The following is a 22,310-nucleotide window of genomic DNA, read 5'->3' on the forward strand; positions in this document are numbered from 1 at the left end:
CTACAAATAAAATGAAAGATAATCACTTAAAGAAGTAAAGTTAAAAATAATACGTAACAGGAATCTGGTATTATGTCACTCCAAGAAGGTATATTTGTATAAGGATTATTCCCAAACACTACTTTTCTATTGGAGGGCTGTACCAAAGAGCCACAGTACTTTTCATAACTATTGGTACTGTCCTGCAATGCTTCTTCTTTTTTTTTTTTTTTTTTTGACACTTTGGTCTCCTCAATATTTACATCCTAGCATAAAGATTGTGTGTACCCTTACAAATGTTTCTCTATTGCACTGTCAGTAAAATCCATAATAGCCCATTTTAAATTGTTAATTTCCTAAACGTTTATTTGAGCATACAGAAAGATTATTTGTAGGAAGGCGCTGAAGGAAATAATTACAAGGGCTTATTTATCAATATAAAGCGCGTATGATTCTAATGTTTAAAATAATATGTTTGCCGGGCGTGGTGGCTCACCTCTGTAATCCCAGCACTTTGGGAGGTCAAGGTGGGCGGATCTTGAGGGCAGGAGATCGAGACCATCCTGGCTAACATGGTGAAACCCTGTCTCTACTAAAAATACAAAAAATTAGCCAGGCGTGGTGGTGGGTGCCCGTAGTCCCAGCTACTCAGGAGGCTGAGGCAGGAGAATGGCGTGAACCCGGGAGGCGGGGCTTGCAGTGAGCTGAGATTGAGCCACTGCACTCCAGCCTGGGCAACCAAGCAAGACTACATCTCAAAAAAAAAAAAAATATATATATACACACACACACACACACATACATACATACATATATATATAATCTCTTTACATTGAATCTCAACGTTTTAGATACCAAAAAACTAGAACCCCAAAAATGAATTTATAAGGAATTAGCTAGGTAGAATAGCAAGAGGAAATATCATCACCTGAGGACTGTCAGTAAAATATGAATAAATATAGAAAATAAATATGTATTCCATATTTTCTTGAGTAGATGCATTTTGCTGTAAAATATGTATAAATTAATTTAATAAGTTAAACTCAATAATAGGATTAGTCACAGAGGCTGCAAGCTGAAGCTTTTGATTTTGTTGAAGGATAAACATGTGGCCAGCCTTTGAGAAATATGAATTAAGAAATTCAAAGTATGGATGGATATATTCCTGATTATGTGTATTTATTCTAATTCAGTGTTAATAATATTTAGATGTGTGTATTATGATCTGGCAAATTTGCGGTGAGATAACAGAATATTTTCTAGCAAAGTGTCTACAAAGCCATGAGGGAGGCTGCTGCTGGCTATCCCTCCTGTTTTTCAGTGAGTGTCATTCACAATTGCTTAGAGATGGTGTCTCCCCTTGGTCACTCTCTGACTGTCTCAACTGAGGTCTTTGTTGACCAAAATCTAACACACTCTTCCTTCTGGTGAAGGATGACCTCATGAGCCAACCATCAGTAGGGTATGACCTTTTTCTCTAGAAGTGGTGAGAAATGTATTTTCCAACACTGTAGTCTCTCTCCTACTGATCCCTTCAGGACCACCATTCTTTTGCAGAACAATTGCTGTGGGCATGGAATATAGTACATAGGTCATTTAACCATGGAAGGTTAACTGTTCCTTGCAGATATTGGCTTGTTTGAACTGAGTTTCGTCATCATCCCTACTCGGTTAAAATTATAAGCCCCATCCTGACATTTGTGCACTGCCTTTTACAGATGGGTAGAGAGATAGATGGATGGATGGATGGATAGATAGATAGATGATGGAGAGAGAGAGAGAGAGAGAGAGAGAGAGAGAGATGGTATATGTATATATAGCCTTGGTTTGAAAGAAGTTGAGCAATGTTTTTGCGAATAATTTGTCTCAGGAATTTAAGTATTTTACCAATGAACTTCCTCACCTATTAATTACAAGATGGTCTAGAGCTGACTGAACTAGCAATTTGTGATCTACTGGTACTATGATGATTTTCAGCACCCAAGGTATTTTTGTAATAAGAATAAAACATCACAAAGACTAAATACATTAAGAAGAGAAGCAAGAATTGTGTTTGAGGTTTAAGCCCTTCATAAACCTGAGGCCTCTTTATGGTCTATTAATTGAGTTATTTAGAGTTGGAGAAATGATGACAGGAGAGTTAGAAAACTCAAAGCAAAATTCCCAAATGGAGATCAACAAACTAGCTTATCTCCTGCATCCTGATTTCAGTGATTTTTTTTTCTCTTCAGTTTCTCTCTACATTTATGGTGACTCCTTAATCTTGAAAGACATCATGAATATCTTCTAATTAATTGCTTTGACTGGAAAATTTACCTCTTTGGCAGAACACAGCAGTTTGACACAAATGTTTTGACATAATGTTCAGAACATTATTGGGAAATTTCTTACCAGAAAAATGGAGGTCTAAATTGTAAACATCAACAGAATTATTTTTAAAACTTCTGCTTGCCATCTTATGGATACAAACACTGTCTTTTTCTAGCCTTCTGATGGGGCCAGTTTATTTTAAGTAACTATAACTCAAGATCTGACTCTTAGAAGCACTATGTGATTCTGTAGTGAATATCTGTGGTCAGCCAGCCAGGATTCATTTTCTGTGTGAATGACCATTTTGAGCATGTCAAGTGTTGATGAGAGGTGGAATATCAGGAACCTCCATGCATTGCTGGTAGAATTATCAATTGATATGCTCACTTTAGCTAATAATCTGAAAATACCCGTATTGTTGAAGATGTACCTATTCTAAAACTTCAATTTCATCCGGATAAACTGTTACAAGTGCATACCATTAGACGTGTAGAAGAGTGTTTGTAGCAGCATCTTTTACAATGACATAGAAAGTAGAAACATCACAAATGGCCCATCTGCCTAAATGGTGATCTCTTCACATCATGAAATTTTCCAGAGCATAGAAAGTGCTCATGATTGAGTCACAGAAACCTCATTGTGAGAGATAAACATCACATCACCTAAAATACATACATTTGTATAAAGTTCAAAAATGTAAAACTAAGCAATACATTATTTAGGAATAAAAATATATGTAGTAAAACTCCGAAGAAATTTCAGAGAATGAAAAAAACAAATCAGATGGTGGTTACCTCTGGAGACGCAGTTTGGAGGTAAGATGAAGGAGGGATACATAGAGATTTCTAAAGTTATCAATAACATACTATTTCTTAAGCCAGGTGCTTGAGGGGTGTGTGTATGTGTGTGTGTGCATGCATGTATGTGCAAGCATGCATACATGAATGTATTAAGTAAAACTTTTTTAATGAAATAAATTAAGATGTAGAAAGACTTTACCATTTTCCATCTCTGTTTCTACCTGTGTAACTACAATTGAGTCCCTGAGCTAGCCTCAGTTGTTTGTAGTACTAACTACTATTCGTGGACCTGCTAACAAGTCAGTTTCCATGTTCCATATTGTGCTAAGTGATGTCAGAAAGGCATGGAAGGCAGAGCTCTAAAATGAAGAAAAAAATAAATTTTGATAATGTGGTCACCTTGACAGAATGGATTCAGACTACTTTTTAGCACTGTCCCTTTATTAAAATACCACCCTCATTCCCTTATCTTCCACCACTAGTGAGTGGAAACATGGATACCAGCCGTCACTCTGAAGGCTTGTCAGACATTGTGAGGAAGAGAGAGGGCTTCGTAAAGAGATATTAACAGATTGTCTGCTTAAATCAGTCTTTATTTATTATAAAGGCAAACGTGGAAATGACTATAGTGTCTTCACTAGTCCATCATGATACCATTTACACTAAGAAGACATGACTTTTATGTAGTTTTCTTTTTTTTTTTTTTTTTTTTTTTTTGAGACGGAGTCTCACTCAGTCGCCCAGGCTGGGGTGCAGTGGCACAATCTTGGCTTACTGCAAGCTTTGCCTCCTGGGTTCAAGCAATTCTCCTGTCTCAGCCTCCAGAGTAGCTGGGACTAAAGGCACGCACCACCACGCCCAGCTAATTTTTCTATTTTTAGTAGAGATGGGGTTTCACCATGTTGGTCAGGCTGGTCTCGAACTCCTGACCTCAAGTGACCCGCCCCCCTCGGCCTCCCAAAGTGCTGGGATTACAGGCATGAGCCACTGTGCCCGGCCTTGTATTTTTCTTTAATAAAAATGACTTCTGGCATGGCATGGTGTCTCATACTCATAATTCTAGCACTTGAGGAGGCCAAGGCAGGTAGCGAGCTTGAACTCAACAGTTCAAGACCCAGCCTGAGCAACATGGTAAAATCCCATCTCTACAAAAAATGCAAAAATTAGCCAGGCATGGTGGCATGCACCTGTAGTTCCAGCTATTTGAGCGGCTGCAATGGGAGAGTAGCTTGAGCCCAGGAGGTGGAGGTTGCAGTGAGCCGAGATCATGCCACTGCACTTCAGCCTGGGCAACAGAGCCAGACCCTGTCTCAAAAAAAAAAGTGACTTCTGGCCGGGCACAGGGCTCACGCCTGTAATTTGAGCACTTTGGGAAGCCGAGGCAGGCAGATTACCTGAGGTCAGGAGTTCGAGACCAGCCTGACCAACATGGAGAATCCCTGTCTCTACTAAAAATACAAAATTAGCTGGGTGTGGTGGCACATGCCTGTAATCCCAGCTACTCAGGAGGCTGAAGCAGGAGAATCGCTTGAACCCGGGAGGCAGAGGTTGCAGTGAGCCAAGATCACGCCATTGCACTCCAGCCTGGGCAACAACAGCAAAATTCCTTCTGGAAAAAAAAAAAAAAAAAAAAAAGTGATTTCTATGAGGAAACGCTGTAAATTGTGTCAAGAGCAATCATTTCAACTTTGCAAGTCATCTCGTTGATTTATTACAGACAAATGGGGGAGGTAGTAGAGCTGGGATCCGTATAACTTGAACTATTGACAAATACTGTCATCTATCTCTGTATCCATCTATCTATCAAAAATCTTTCTTCCTGTGGGTCATGACTTTGAAAAGAAAGTCTGACTTTTAGTCTTTAGTAAAACTGGAATATTTTCATCAACGGATACCCACCTATGTCTGCTACATAGACTGATGTTTTTGCTCGAAGAGCCTCTTAAGTGGTTCATTCCCAACTAAACAGCTTTGCATTAACAATATGTGCCTAGAAAGCAACAGACAAAGTCAACTTTCAATAAATGTGGTTGATGCACTATAAGGAATAATGATATCACCAAATTTAATGAAATAGAGGCTATGAAATGCCTCTGTTTAAAGTATTCTCTGATCACAGTGGAAAACCATTCTGAAGAATTTACCATGGATTCAATTTACAAGAGAAATTGTATTCTATGTAGCTCTTTGGTTTTGAGAAAGAATTGAGAATACAAAGATCACCTGTTGTCATTATCACCTGAGTTACTGGTTTTGTTCCTTCTCTGGTGGTTTTTGGATTGGAGGTAATTTTTTGGGGGCATTCCAGAAATGAACACAATCACAAAAAGGCCTTAGGTGAATGAAAGTTTTTTTATAGTTCATTTGTGCTTAGTGTATTCACTTCTGTAACCGATTATTATTCAATGTAGGTTACTTCAATAATATACAGTGTTATGAATAATTGGTAAGCCTTTTGAAATTATCAGTTTCAAAAGACTGCTGTCTTATGATGGTATTTTGAGTATTATATTTAGAAAGTACTTTGCACTTGATAGATAAATAATTTCATAATAAAAATAGTAAGAAATTGATATTGGGACTAGGAACTATAATAACAAAAATAGATTATTAAGATAAATCATTAAAAATGCATGAATCTTACCATGGTTCAGATACTGTGCTAAGCACTAGAAATTACAAGAGTATAAGAAAGTCCAGGTGTCAGTAGAAGAAAAGAACATTTTCCCCTCTAGAACAGCATATGGAATGTATCACATTTGAGTCTCCAATAGTAAGAAAGTTCCACTTTGATTAAAACAGTTTGATTTAATTGATATATGACTTTATGGTAAAATTATACTATGTACAGGAAGTCAATTAAAACAACCACCTGTCTCTCCACTGAATCTGATTTTGAAGTTTTATTACTATTGAAAGAAGTTAGGGATTCCGTAATCCTATCTAAATTTACCGTGGCTAGAAAAACTTGTTTGGAACCACAGTCCTAATAACTATATTGTACCTATCAAATATAAACTTGTCTTCTACAATCTGAGATAGGTGGTTACGATAATCCAACCTTCATCTGACCCAAATGTTAACTCTTGTAAAAACAGAGCCACTATAGAGATTTAGCTCAGTCCTGATCAGTAGACATTTGTTCTTTGTATTTCGTATGTCAAGTACTGTTGGTTAACTTCCTGAGCTATGAAGACAAAGCAGGTTACAGCATTTGCAAGTAATAATTAGGAAGAGTGAAACAGAAGCAAATAATGTCAATATATAATGAATATGTAATGAACATTTATTATGCAATAAATGCTTTGGGAACTGAGAGGAAAGGCACCTAGCTTAATTTGGTGGGCGGGGTCACAAGTAAGCTTTCCTTGAACCATGTGTTAAATGTTGCATAGGTGTTGGGCAGGTGATGAGGGCACCTAGCATAATGAAGGACATTTTACGCAGAGGCAGTAACAGAGCAGAAGTGCAGAGGTGTGAGACCGAATGATGTGTGCAGGGAGCTACAAGCATGTTATCCTTGAGCCATAAAGTACAAAGCAATGAATTGCAGGAGACAAGGATAGAGACCTTAACTGAACCCTTGAATGAAAACCATCTATTTCACTAATGGTTTTGTTTGTCTATTCTGCCTGCATAATTTAAAAAATTTTCTGTGGATAGAAGCATTCCAATATTTTCAAGGGATAGACATGGGCTGAGCACCTACTATGTGCCAGGCACTTCTCTATAAGAAACAGAGGGAAAAACAATGAATGGCATTGTCCTTGAGGGATTCACAGTCTATCACAAAGAGAGACAGTATGAAAAGTCCAAGTGTAGTGCAGTTAATCAGGGTGATAGACGTATGGATAAAATACTATATGAACCAAGGGAAATACATGTTTCCCTTTACCTGGGGAAATGGGAGCAGACATCTTAGAACAGGGAATCATCAGATGTGGACTTAAAGAATGAATAGCATCTCACAGAGGGAAAAAAGAGGTATGGCTTTCATGCCAAGGGCTCAGCATGTGCAAAGGCATAAATCATGAAATGTTATGGTTGTTTGGAGATGAGGCTAGGAAGTAGACTGGAACCATATCATTTGGGCATATTATTTTTAAGTTAAGGAATTTGAAGAGATCGCATGAGCTATGGACCACCAGCTAAGATTTTTTAAAAGACAAATATATAGTGTTTTTTTTTTTTCACTTAAGAAATATGGGCATGGAGCTGATAAACTGGCTGAAAGGAGACACACTGATGGCAGGTGCTGGGATGGGAGGCTGTTGAAATTAACCAGACAAGGGGTGATGAGAGCTGAGTCAAAGCAGTGTGGAGCAGATTGGGGAGCACATCTGGAGAGACTGCAGAGACTCTCCAGCTCAACAGCCACGGTGCATGGTTTAGGGCCCTGTCCTCAGAGTCAGGGATGGAACCGTTTGGGAACAGTTGTCTGCCTGCTGACTGATGTGAATATAGCCAACATATAAATGTTTGTTGGCAAAGGATAGTAACATTTAGCCAGAGAAAGAAGAATCAGTATCAGATGAAATGTCAGAGACTGTACACATTTAAAGAGAGTTCTGAAAGCAAAGACAAATGATGAGAACCAGCAAAGCACACCATCCTGAAAGTAAAGGGAGAGAGAATTCAAGAAATAGACTAATCAATAGCTTCAACTGTGGCAGATAGTTAAGTGGAAAGGGCGGAGAAAACAGACCTTAAGATCTGGCCATTGAGATGTTAATGACTTTAGCAAGCAAAGGTTGACTTGAGTGGTTTAATTGGTTGAGAAGTTAACTCATCTTCCCCTACACATTCTAGAACAAGGTGTGCAAAGCTTGGTTCATGGACTGGTGCATGTTCATAAATAGGCTGTTACTGTTTTGCAACAGGATACATACAAAAATTGAAAGTTAAAAAAATCTTTACAGCAATTTCACATTGCTCTGACACCATCAGTGGAACTTTTCCTGGGATGTTGAATTTGCATGGTGAGTCTCCTATGTGTGAGCGGCATATTACTTGTACTCCATAAGATCAGGTATCAGGTCATGATATATTGGTTTTTAATTCTGTTTATGTGGCGTATCACATTTATTCTGTTTATGTAGTGTATCACATTAATTCTGAATGTAAACTGTAGCTTATCACAGTTTACAGTGCTGTGTAAACTTTGAACAGCAGTCACATAGTCTTCACTTACACATGTACAAGTGAGGAGGGTAGGCAGGGTGGTGATACCATGGGTCTAACTTGAAAGTTTGGAGAATTTCTCTTTTTTTGTCCCGTCTTCAGAGATTCAATGTTACAAGGATGTTCCCTGGCACAATATCAGTGTACTATAGAGGTTTATGAGCCAAGATCTTGCATATGTTAAACCATCCCTGCATCCTTGATATGAAACCCACTTGATCATGGTGGGTTATCTTTTTGATATGTTGTTGGATTCGGTTAGCTAGTATTTTGTTCAGGATTTTAACATCTATATTCATCAAGGATATTGGTCTGTAGTTTTCTTTTTGGGTTGTGTCCTTTCCTGGTTTTGGTATTAGGGTGATGCTGGCTTTATAGAATGAATTAGGGAGGGTTCCTTCTTTCTCTGTCTTGTGGAATAGTGTCAAAAGGATTGATACCGATTCTTCTTTGATATCTGGTCGAATTCTGCTGTGAATCCTTCTGGTCCTGTAGTTTTTTTGGTGGGTAATTTTTAAATTACCATTTCAATCTCACTGCTTGTTATTGAAGCTGGTTCTTTGGAAAGATAAATAAAATTCATAGACTATTAGCAAGATTGACGAAGCAAAGAAGAGAGAAAATCCAAATAACCACACTAAAAAATGAAACAGGAGATATTACAACTGACACCACTGAAATACAAAAGATCATTCAAGGCTACTATGAACACATTTACGCACATAAACTAGAAAACCTAGACGAGATGGATAAATTCCTGGAAAAATACAACCCTTTTAGCTTAAATCAGGAAGAATTAGATACCCTGAACAGGTCACGATATATTGGGAAAAATCAGTCAACCAAAGATTGTTCAGATAATATGAACCCCAAACAGATAATTTGAAATGTACTATTCTAGAATAATGCTAAAAACAGGAAAATAATGAACCTATTTTCATTGATTTTGTTGATATGTTTGGGTTTTACCTTTCCCGTGTTCAGCTCCTCTTTACCGATTTTTGTACCTTCCTACCCTAGCAGTTTTTCCCATATTCTGGGTATTTACAACCATGATGAGCTTTCAGAAAACCCATTATGATTGGCATGTCTACTGTTTGCCTATCCCCCCCAATTCAAGAACTTCCCTGGGACCGTGGAAAATGTGTGCGACAAACAGAGGAGACATCTTTGTTACTAATAGGGAACATCCATGGGTGAAATATGCCAATTAAGGTGCAGCACAAATAAAAAAGACCCAAGGATAAAACACTAGTGCTATAACTCAGAGAATGCTGCTTGTAAAACAGCTTTATGAAGAAAAACGAACCTGACGTTTATCCCAGTCTCAATGCTGCCCATTTTTGGGCATTTATCTTTGAAGGCAATTATGCTCTTTCTATGAGAAGGTCCTGTGAAACAAGGTTTGCACAGCAGGCACACCGTAATCACTTACACATGTACAAGTGAGGAGGGTAGGCAAGGTGTGTGATACCATGGGCCCAACTTGAAAGTTTGGAGGATTTCTCTTTTATTGTCCCATCTTCAGAGATTCACTGTTACAAGGACATTCCCTGGTGCAATATCAGTGTACTATAGAGGTTTATGAGCCAAGATACACATCAAAAAGAATTTTAATAAAGCTTGACAGATATATTGCCTTAATAATGCTGACACGGTGAAGCGGGACTTATGTAGGGAGTATGACATCCTAACATTTTTAAAAATGAGATATTAGGTCACAGAGATATTTGTAAGAAAGAGGGTGGTATATTATTACATTTTGTAGATTTCCTACATTGTTATCTTTGTCATTGCAAGCAAGGGTTATTCCCTTGCATCTATTTGCATTATACCTCTTCATCTTGATGAGTGATATTCAGCACGAACACAATGGATCAATCTCAGATACTTAGAATATAGTAATCATACCAAACAATGTTGAAACTCTACATTTTTTGTGTCTAAATCAAATAACCAAGAGTGAAAATGGACAGTTCAGAGTGTCAGTAATAGGATAATGGTGACTCTAACATTCAGACGTAAGTAAAACTATAGCTAAAATCAATAGAAACTGCAAGTTAACATCAAATGACACTTAAGTGGCTTGCATACACAGAATTTTTAAATTCATTTTTGCCCTTGCAGGAACATGCTGCATGTCAAAAATGCCACTGTCATATTTAATACTGAACAGAGAACAGTGGATTTTATATGGAAATTTTAACCTTTTCAGATTGTAGTATCTGAAGAAGTGAGGAAAATCAACTTTTCTATGTTAATTTTGTATAGAATTTTGGCAATCAAAAAGTACATTCATTGAATATTTTAAACTTTCATAAATACATTAATTATGGAAACATTATGCATACTATTTTTATAGTAGTAGAAATACAAGTCTTTTCATAGAGAAATATATTCATTTATAAGTAATGGGTTTTAAAATTTTCATTTGCTCTTGGCTTTCTAAAAACACGTTGTTACTAAAAATGTATCAAGACATAAGGAAATATTTATTTCATTGTTTTTTAACGAAAATGGACAACATTTAGTAAGAAGTACACAATTTTATAACACTTTAAAAATTAGCAGAGAACCAAGCACTTTGCAGAAGTCTTTGTTCTTTTCATCTTAGAATATTGTTGCACAAATTAGAGGCTCGGCCAAGGAGAATTCAACTGTGCTTGCAACAAAGCATTTTATTGGAAAGACGAACCTTGTGATATTCTACTGCATTGGTAGAGAGAAGATAACTTTATAAAATATTTATGCTCCATTTTCCATAAAATATCAAAAATATCTATTTTGGAATGGAGAAAAAAGCACCCTGACATTTTTGGCTAGGATGGAAGATAGAATCCAGATTGAAAGTCTTTTTTATTTGTGCAGAATTTTTTTCAGTGTTAGTGTGATAGTACTTTCCCAACAATGGTCTGTTATACTAAATGTTTAACAAATTGTAAAACCTTTCGCTCCCAGCTGTCGAAGACTTCCCTCTTGATTGCTTGTGTTTGTCACTTGGGTTGTGATTTTGAGGTAGATAACTGGAGAAATGAAATAATACTATGAATCACCCTAGCCAAATGGACATTTATATCTTTCAAATTACTGAGGAAATTTAAGTTGTTCCTCCAGCTTAAATCACCAGGATATTTATTTTTTGTTGGTGGTAAGAAAAATAAATCACCAGGGTATTTATTTTTTGTTGGTGGTAAGAAAAATAATTTTAAATATCTTCATATATTTTTTCTGATCCTAAAATCAATATGTGTGTTCATCTTAATTTTTTTGAAGAAGCAGAAAAGTACAAAGAAGAAAATAAAAGAATTCTAAATTCTCCATACCCAGAGATAATTAAATGTCAAAAGTTTTTATTTCTAGTGTATCTCTAATGTGATTTTATATTGCAAAATTATGTGAGCTGTTTGATATTAACTTCTACTTTTATTATTTTAACATCACATGTATTTCCCCACCTTGGTGGCACTTCTTTTATTTTTATTTTTTTTAATTACTCCTATAGCTTAAAAATTTTCTTTTACAACCTAAGAGATTTGTTTGCTGCCGATGTATCTGGGTATCTCTTACAAAATAATAATTCCCTAAACAGCCTTACCTAGAAAAGAAAATGGTTGGCTCGCATCGTTTGTTTGCGTGTGTGGGTGTACAGGTGTGTGCATGTTTAGCTTGACTCACTTTTCACTCTGAATTCCAAGGTACATGGGAGCTCCATAGCTCTCTTTTCATGTACTTAACTGCTGGAATTTACTGATCGCTTTATACCTACCCCACGTAGTTCCATAACTTAGAAACAGTTTTCATTCAAAAGGGAAAAGAAAGAATGGGTATATAAAGGGGAGATAAGGAATGAAGCTGACAAAAAAAGTTTGGTAGAAATCCATGAACAATACTTTCCACTGGGCCCCAAATCTGAATCTATGTCAGATTAAAAACTGGTGGACCTTGGTCCAAACTGGCCCAGTTATATAAAAAACATATTTTATTTGGCATGAGCTCTTTAAGATTTCAAGCAATGTTTTTAAATTGGGCGGATTGACATAAAATATGGATTTCTACAGTTTCTTGGAAGATGCAACAACCCTGAGCCGGCAATTGCATAGCAAAGATCAGCTGGAGTCAATTAGTCTTTACACTGAGCCTTCTTTTGCCTTAGCATCCATGTTGAGTTTAATGCAGGTCTGAACACTCTTGGAGTCGGCCTGATCCTGAATTCAGTGTTAGTTGCCATTTAGCTCAGTGCTTAGCTCTTTCATTCATAATAAATAAATATTTTTCTGTACCTATTTTTTAACCAAAAGTGAAAAAGTGTAATCCAAATAAGCCATGTGTCAAGAAAAATAATGCTTGAAAAATAATGCTTTTTTTTGTTTTGTTTTGGAAGTACACAATATGTTAAATATTTAATATACAAATAGCATCTATGGTTAAAGAACACACTCAGTGAACTTCACTCACAGTTATTGTTCATCTCCCTACCCTGTGAATTTGCAAAGTCTCCTCTAAGCTTTATATTGGCCATCATTTGGTGTAAACACTGTTTCCTTTTTTTTTTTTTTTTTTAAGACAGAGTCTTGCTCTGTCGCCAGGCTGGAGTGCAATGCCACAATCTCAGCTCACTGCAACCTCCACCATTCAAGTGATTCTCCTGCCTTAGCCTCCCGAGTAGCTGGGACTACAGGCATGCACCATCATGCCCAGCTAATTTTTGTATTTTTAGTAGAGACGGGGTTTCACCATGTTGGCCAGGATGGTCTCGATCTCTTGACCTCATGATTCGCCCACCTCAGCCTCCCAAAGTGTTGGAATTACAGGCATGAGCCATCACGCCTGGCAGGTAAACACTATTTCTTAATTAAATCAAAGTAAACCAAAAGCTAAGAAGAAAACTCTACTATTTCTGATGTTAGGACCAGGGAAGAATCCTCCCTTCTGTTAATGCCCTCAAAAACATCCTCATAATATATACAACTAGATGTTGAAGCCAAATGTACCAAAATGTATAGCAAGCACAGGCTTACAATTGTTCCTATTTTATGTCATTATAACATCATCACCATTAGGAAAATTCTCTTCCTGTTCAATGTAATGCAAGCTAACACATGATTACTTGCCAGCCACTATGCTAAGTACTTTCTACACCTTGCCATTTAGCCCTTACATTAAACCTATGAGATAGGTATGGTTATCATTCCACTTATTATATAAGAAACCTAAAGCAGAATGACACAGAGCCTATGCTGTAATATTCCACACTGCTTCACACACAGTTGAATTTTTGGTCTCTAAATACTGCAACCTAATATAAAACTCCTTGGTCTATGGCAGTGCTATTCGACAGGAATATGATGTGAGTCATGTATATAATTAAAAATTTTCAGGCTGGGCATGGTGGCTCACGCCTGTGATCCCAACACTTTGGGAGGCCGAGGCAGGTGGATCACCTGAGGTCAGGAGTTTGAGACCAGTCTGGCCAACATGGTGAAACCCATCTCTACTTAAAATACAAAAAAAATTAGCCAGGCATGGTGGGCTCCTGTAATCCCAGCTACTCGGGAGATTGAGGCAAAAGAATCACTTGAACCAGGGAGACGGAGGTTGCAGTGAGCTGAGATCACGCCATTGCACTCCAGCTTCAAATTTTAGTGTGTATTTTGTGCTTATAGCACATTTGGGGTTGGACCAGCCACATTTCACATACTGAAGAAGAGCTTGTGGCTATAGCTAAGGAATTAGTGTGGAGATAATGTTTTAATACATTATTCTCCTATTTAAGATAAGAAAGTTTAAAACATCTCTCTAGGAAGCCTAAACTCTTGTGGATAATTATTCATATACTTTCTGATTATTTCATGATTATTCATACACAAGGAAAATGGAGAAATATTCTGTCTTTTCATAATGCTTTTTTGTCTGTAATTGGAACTATAACATTAGTAACGTAGACACTCTATTGAGGGATTTGTTCTTGCCATTGCCTCAAAGGCCCTACAAAGAGTGCTACTGCTGTCCCTTAAGTGTAATGGCCATGAGGAAGGTTGCAAGTCATCATGGATGAACCACTCTGTGATTTTCAATCTGCTCTGGGGAAGTGGAGGAGACGCATTAATACAGGAGTTGGCAAGTGTCTGTGGAGGTTAGTATCAGCAGTAAACAAAATAAATAAATGCCCAATTATGATCATGGGAAGGGGCTCTCTGAGATGTTTAGCTCTTTAAAAATAGTCATAATACTCAGAAAGCTGGCCTGTCACTGGGTTAAATGACTCAAAACCACATGACTCATTTGTGTTCAGATAGATTTGAGGGTTTTTCACAATCTTTGGGTAAAGAAGGTTCTTTTCAGATAGCAACACTGAAGCATTGGTTCTATTTGATTTGTCATTAAACATTTTAGAATATAACTTTTTTAAAAATATGAAATTACAAATTTAGTGAATTATTACTTGGGTGCATACAGTATTACACTAAGTTAACGAAATTGACATTCATTGTCCCAAAATGCCTATCTCCATCAGGAAGGAGCTTCTCATGAGATGGGTCGTATTTAATAACTCTATATAATTTTTAAGTATGCACTATGGAATTGATACTTTCATCGCCATGCTGCAAATTGTGATTCGTAATTGGGTTTCCTTTTGTAATATAGAGAGTCAGATCAACCTGGCAGAAGTATATGCCTCTGTGGCTGCAACCATGTTCTGAATACACACAACTTTCTCCTAGGCTCAAAGTATCATGGTGCCGAAGAGCTGACTTTGGGCTTATTTTATAATTCTATTCGTTAAACTAACTTAGAATATGTAAACGGATTTATTGTGAGATTTAAAGTCCTTTCCCTCAAAAGAGCCCAGAATATTAGTTTAGCAGTTTTTTGAACACAACATTGACTCAATTTCTGGGGCCAGTCAATTTAATGTCAGCATCCCATAATCTTAGCTACACAGTGTCATTTTCTCTCTACTTTTCACTTCTGAGTCAAAAATCTTTTTGAGAGATTACAAGTATTTCCAACAGAGAGAAAGTTTGTAGATAACTTCTACCTGCATCCTCAAATTCTTACTTTTTCTTTATTCCAGCATCTACGGTTTGCGATTTCTCCTGGGTACTCAGAAACCCTACAAACTATTGAAAATTGAGTTTAGAAATTTCAAGCAACACAATCATTTTGTAACTTTCTTTTTCTGTTGCTTTCTTTCTGTGTTGCTTCCTGTCTATATTTCTCCCTTTCCCATGACTTGGTTTCTGCTGAAATCTACATCTCGATCGCCCCAAGAATAGGCTGTTGCCACCTTAAGGTAACCTTCCCAGTCATTAGGCTCTGTACCTTCTTTTGGGCATCCTAAGAATATCTTCATCAAATACCACGTTGATGAGGTTACTGTGCTGTTTACACGTCTTGACAGTAAGTAACTTATCAATTACTTTTTTAAAATTTGGGGTATTTACCAAGTCCTTGACTCTCTGCTAGGCATGGACGTTAAATGTCATATCCGTATCCTCAAGAGGTTGACAAGTCTGAAGTTGGCAGCCTTGCCTTTAAGTCTTCCATCTCTCACACACCTTGCTGCCTGGTATCATTAGTCCCAACTCAATAGCCAATTTCTCAAGCAAATTTGTCTTGCCCACCGCCCCCCACAACCAATATAATTTTTATCAGTTTCTCTGCCACTTTCCTTACTCATTGTGCCTTCCTCTCCCTTTTCTTTCAAACCCAGCTCACTTGCTTCCCTCAAAACTTGCTAAAATCCACTCACCACCATATCTCGTGTATCCAGGAAGCTCCTTACAGCTGAACCAGTCTTTTACTCACCCTCTTTTCAGAACCCCTGTACTAAGATTTCAGCATGTTTGTTGACTCAAAGTTTTCACATTGTACCATACAGTGGGCCTCCCCAACCTGAAGATTGTAAACTAGTACTCAAGGAAGGAACATGCCTTCCATTCTTAACATTCCTCAGAGCAAGAACTATTGCAATTTGGATATGGTAGACATTGAATAAATATTATTACTTCTATTATATTACTTTTTTTTCTTTCTTTCAGTCTTACCATGGTTGGGATGAAGGAGAGTAATATTCATATGCGTTATAACATCTCCCACTTTATTGTAAATAGTGCCCTGCCTGAATACCTGATGGTTTTGGAAAAGGATGTACTATAGTTCTTTCTAAAACCATACTTTCTCACAAAAGAGATAAAATTAAATACTCATGGCATGTGGTTACCCAACAGAGTGGTAGCTTCTTTTAAGGTTTTTTGGAACATTCAGCTCGAAAGACATTGTAGATGAATGAAAGATGAATGACTGAATATAAGCTGAGAAGGCTCTCACTTAGATGCGGTTGCAGCTCGAGATCTGCTGAAGAGTGATGAATCTTTGTACTCACACTTCTAAAACACCTATATCTATACTGTCTACCTATACATAGATAAAGATATCTGTACTGTTTCCATAGTTAATGGAACAACTCTTCTTTCCCTCAGATTTTCCCTTCATGCCTTAGAATTCAGCTCATCTTTCCAGAGGCTTGTTGACTTATTTATTACAATTGAGTTTGGTAAATTATTAGGGGAAGAAAGTGTATACCAGAGGTTTCATAGTCTTCACACGTGAACATTGTACATTCCCCTAGGTGTGGGTAAACAGAAGAGAAAGATGTACCAAAATGCTAAAATGAGGGGAACATTTTTACAGTGAATTATTAGAATTATTAAGGAGAAAGGAAAGAAATAAAGGGAGAAGCAACTAATCTCTTTTGTAAAGTGCTCACATTGCACATTTACAATTAAGCTGTTCTGATTTCTGTAATTAAAATAATTTCCTCTGAGAGGTCTTAATCATTCATGCCCATGAGTGAAAAAAGGCTGTTGTCATGAATGAACGATTAAAAGGAAGATCTTATTCAGATGCATTAGTTCCTATGAGAAATCTTTGAAAACAAATCACCCATGAAAAAGACGATCAGTAGGTTTGGCCAGGGTAATTTTGGCAATCTGTAGAAAACACCAGTGCATGTGTTTATTCAGCCCTTCATTCAGCAGCATTTATTGAACACCAACTCTTTGGCAGGTGCAGTGGGTGCAATGGTAAATAACACCTAGCCTAGCCTTAGAATTCCCATTCTAAAGTGGATCCCAGACAAATGAATAGTAGAGGTCAATGAGGGCTAAGATAGGTACTCATGAGTCATAATAACTCGGGTGACCATCGGTACAAGCTCAACCTATGGGGACCCTTTGACCTTAGACCATTTTATTTTGCCAGTCACAGATTTTATATCAACAGAAGCATTAATTCTAATGAAGATATGAAAATTCACTGTTTATTGAGAAAATAAAACTCCATAAACAACTAGTTAATATTTACTGACTAGTCACAAAGTATATGCAACTCTGCTGGGAATAGTTAATTGTAATTATATATGTATGGAATATAAATAAGTGTTATATCATGACCATGACATGAAAATAACATAGGAGAAAATGTAAAGAGAGAAGAAACTTGATGTAATCCAGAGCTCATTAGACCAGAAATAGGAGATGCCTGGAAAGGAATTAGTTGGACCCTAAGTAGTTGTCTGAATAACTTAATTTCTTTGCTCTTTGATGAAGTGAGATTAGACCACATGAAATGCTTATTGGGAATGGAATTCCCAATGTGACGGTTATTGAGGTCTTAGACATATGACTGAGAAACTGAAGTATAGATTCACGACTGCATCTTTGAGCATTTAGATCTGCCTGGGAAGGGATTGGCCAAGTAATGCACTAGCAGTTAATTTGAAAGTTGTAGGCTGTACTTCATTGTATGTGTCTTTGAATATGGCTTGAGAATCTAACTACTTCTGATTGTCATCCTCGTAATTGGGCTTAACTCTAATTATGGGGTAACACAGCTTACTTTTATAATAACAGGATTTTTTTAAATCACTTCAAATTCCAAAGACAGTGTTGAGCAGCCGAATACCTGTATGCCTAATAGATTTCCATGGGCATCCTAGAATTCGACCTGTTTTGCTGGCAGAGCCAGACATCTAAATCTACCATACTATGTTTTTGTATATAATTCATAATTTTAATTTTGGCACTCATTATGTATTTGGTGTTAAATACATGTTACTGCCAGAGATAATGGATGTCCTCCTACGGAAATGGTGTTTGCAGTGTTCTCTATTGAATCTCACATTTGATTGGCATGTGTATCCTAGAAAAGTTGGCATAGCACTTTGTTAGAGGGCACAGTGCCATCTAACAGTCAGGGAGGAATATAGGCTGAAAAGTGTTCACAAATGAAGTCAGCTAGGAGTGTTCAGGAATCAAGATTTGGCTCACTGCAGTAGAGGGAAATAAGTATTCTTACGAAAGTCTTCTTTTATGCAAACGTTTCCACTGACTATAACCTTTAAATATATCTCAGGAAGATTGGAAGGCACTTTTGCTAACTTGGAAGAATTATGTTTAAAATTTAATTGTATAGTGATGTTGAAAAACAGCATTTGGTTTGTATTTACTCTACAGTTTGTTAAATCAATATGCAGGTGAGTCTAGTACATCAAATCGCACAGTCAACAGGCTTTTGTGTATCGAGTAAAATAAGTAGAGGATTATATCCTTCTGCCACCTGTTACCTAGTGAAATTCTGAGGTTACTAAGCTTCTGTTACCTCATCTTCAAAGTGGGGCGGATAGGAAGTGGGGATGATGTACTTACCTGAGGTTTCTATGATAGTTATATGAGACACAAATATGCTAAAAGTGTTTGGTAAGCAATAGCAGATTCCTAAGACTAAGAATAGTCTGTAATATCAAAGTTTTACATAGAGGTGAAAACAGCAAAATGTATTCCAAAGTAGTTGACGACAAAAACTTACGACAGCAATATCAAATTTAAACACTGTAATATTCTGTCTTATAAATATGATGATACTAATTATGGAATACTATACTGATTCTGAGGAATAGGCTCTCTTTATATCTACTCTAGTCTCATTACACTGCTAGGCATTGGCAAACAAAGGAACACACATGGAAGTCATCTCAGTTTTTGTTCTTGTCTAAAGTTTATAGGTACATGCACAATGCCTTTTGGAAACGCATACTTTGTAAACTGCATATAAGATATGCATGGGGCTGAATCAATAAAATTCAGCAGACACCACATTCCTATTCTGTTCTTTGTATTCTCTCCAAAGTATCTTTAAGGCTACAGTCAACAGTAAGATTTCTGTTGTAGACAATCAATTAAAGCCAAAATAAGCACTCCAAATAATTTCATGATTTCTACTGGAAATTTTCAGGACTAAGTAATTTGTAGTACAGTATGTCTAAAATAAATACTACCAGCTCTTCCTAAAGGAGAGTCCTACAGTATAAATTTAAAAGTAAAAACTTTCTGATAAATGATTTCTCTCTCTCCAATTAATAGCAGAAAACTGAAAATAGACTTTTTCTCCACAAACTTTCAATTCTTGTACACATGGTTTTATTATTGATTGTACATGGGAACGGACTGTGATTCTGTTACTTGAAATTTTATTGTTCCCTGAGTGTTGACTTCAAAATTACATTTCCTCTCTGTTGGATCTTCTGAAAGGCTATGATCCAGTTTCCAATCTAGAGGGATATTCCACCCTCTCTCTTATTGGCTAGTATCATTCCCAGAAGGGATCTGTCTCTTGTGCTTATTAAAGTTTATTTTGTACAAAAATTTATGTTCCTCATCTTAGTATTTAATCAGTAGTTTAATCTTATACAGGCAACATATGTATCAATTTCAAGGGGATAAAATGGTAATTAGAAATCCAGTTAAAAATAATTACAAATATTTCTGGGGAAATACATAAGAAATTTGATGAACATTGTTCTACATTTACTATTTCCTCTTCTGACATTGTCACTACTAATGAAAAGTTTTATTTAAAAACCAAAACATGGTCAAACAGTACTCTAATTAAATGGTGGGGATAATTTTAAAAATTCAGCCAGGCTCTGGGAGTATAATTCAAGTAGGTTATGTAACATCTATTTGTCTTTCCCTGCTTCTTGCCTGTATGTAATCTTTCCTTCTTTACAATGCATCGGGGTGAACAAGGCCTTATCGCCACTATGGCAAAGGAACCACTGGATTTATAAATAAGGTAGAACAATCAGTTTATTGTCATATTACCATTCTCTGCAACAATTTCATTGTCTTTCAAAAACCAAGTAGAGGTTAAAGTGTATAACTGACTCACTGAGCAAAGCTTGTAAAATCATTTGCAAGTCTTTAATCAAATTTTTATATTCTGGATAAATTGTTCTTATAGACCGTTCTATAAAATGCCTTAATTACTATATTTTCACTCCTAAAACCTTCAATCGAGATGCAAATCAAAAAATATGAATTTTAAAATTTTACTCTATTTAACACCTGTAGATAATTTGCCTCTTATCCTTGTGTTAGTCAATCCCTTTAAACTCATATGGTGGCAATAATTGTATCTTTATGAAATAGTATAGTTGATCAAATTCAAACTGCCTTCCCCAGATAATGATACACGTTAATGTGTTTTCTGAATTTCTTTACTGATGCTCCAGAAAGGAAGACAAGTTCATTTTTATAATTTTATTTTTAATATTTGTGTTATTGTTGTCCTCATGGGAATTAAATACTATATATGAACACTATTAAAATTCACGAAACTACTCAGGTCAGTGAAACACAGTAACATGTTCACAGGGGCAAGATAAAATGACTGTAACTATTGTCAGATGTCAGAATTGTTTTAGCCTTTTCCGTAAATCATGGTGGGAGTGTCATTATCAGACATGATTAATGACACTTCACGTCGTAGATCTGATTACAACCACAAAACAAAGAAAATAAAGAGAAAATCACTCATGAACACCCTCTATGCAAAGGTCGGGGTGTTTCTTTCAAATTACCATAATTTGCTTACTCAGCGAGTCTATTAAACACAGTTCACTGAAACCCACAGAGACCTAACAGAGATTTTCCTGATGATATTCAGATCTCTTTCCTAAACACTGAGTGGGCAGTTTGGGGAACAGCAATAATCTTTTTTCCTTCATCCCATTTCTTGTTTGGAAGTCTCTGAATCTGTATTTATTGATCCAAGCCACCTTATATTGAAAAACTAATTTTTTCACAATAGTAGTATTTGATTTATTTAAAGATAACCTTAGACCTCATGATTCTGGAAAATGCTAGGTTATTTTTCCCCAAAATTCTGCTTTTTAGTTCTCTGTTCTCAAATCACACTTGTTTCTTAATAGAATTAACTTACATGTTATATTTTCATTTGGATTATATTGTTAAATTTTCACTGGTAATCCACTGAAATCACAAGTGAAGATTTTCTTTGAAATACATGTTAAAATTATTTTAATACAAAAAACACTTTGTATAGTTGAGATATTTTCTGATTTTTAAGAAGCATCTATATACATGGAATAACATGTTTTAATTATTGACTACAGAGTATTCTTATCCATTAATCAACTAACTAATCCATTAATATATTCTGCTTGATAACATTATTTGTATCACTTTTTGTTATTTTTAGAAATTTACAACAATGAACTTTCTTTTATTGAATAGTCTATCCTTAAGATACCTAATTTACTTTCCCACCTAAAAGAATCTAAGTACATTTTTTTAAAAGAATAAACATTCTTTTTCAGAGCAGTTTTATGTCCACAGCAAAATTGAGTGGAAGGTACAGAGATTTCCCACATAACCTTTCCCCTCCTGCCCCCCATCTCATGTACAGCCTCCCCTGGTATCAACGTCCCCACCAGAGTGGCACATGTGTTATGACTGATGAACCTCACTGACACATCATTATCAAAAAGGACCATAGTTCACATTAGGTTCACTCTTGTGTTGTACATTTTGTAGGTTTGGACAAACATCTAATAACATGTGTCCACTTTTACAGTATCCTACAGAATAATGCTGCCCTGAAAACTCTCTGTGTCCCACCTGTTTCTCTCTCCATCCTTACTAATCCCTGGCAATAACTGATATTTGTATTGTCTGT

General features: G+C 36.4%; 1 protein-coding gene across 1 annotated transcript in view; it reads left to right on the plus strand.

Annotated features, from left to right (window-relative positions):
• Nucleotides 1-22,310, plus strand: part of GPC6 (glypican 6) — a 1,175,399-nt gene that overhangs the window by 601,904 nt on the left and 551,185 nt on the right. The gene's annotated exons all lie outside the window — the stretch shown is intronic.

Source organism: Nomascus leucogenys, chromosome 5 (assembly GCF_006542625.1).
Source record: "Nomascus leucogenys isolate Asia chromosome 5, Asia_NLE_v1, whole genome shotgun sequence".
Classification (NCBI taxonomy): Eukaryota; Metazoa; Chordata; class Mammalia; order Primates; family Hylobatidae; genus Nomascus; species Nomascus leucogenys.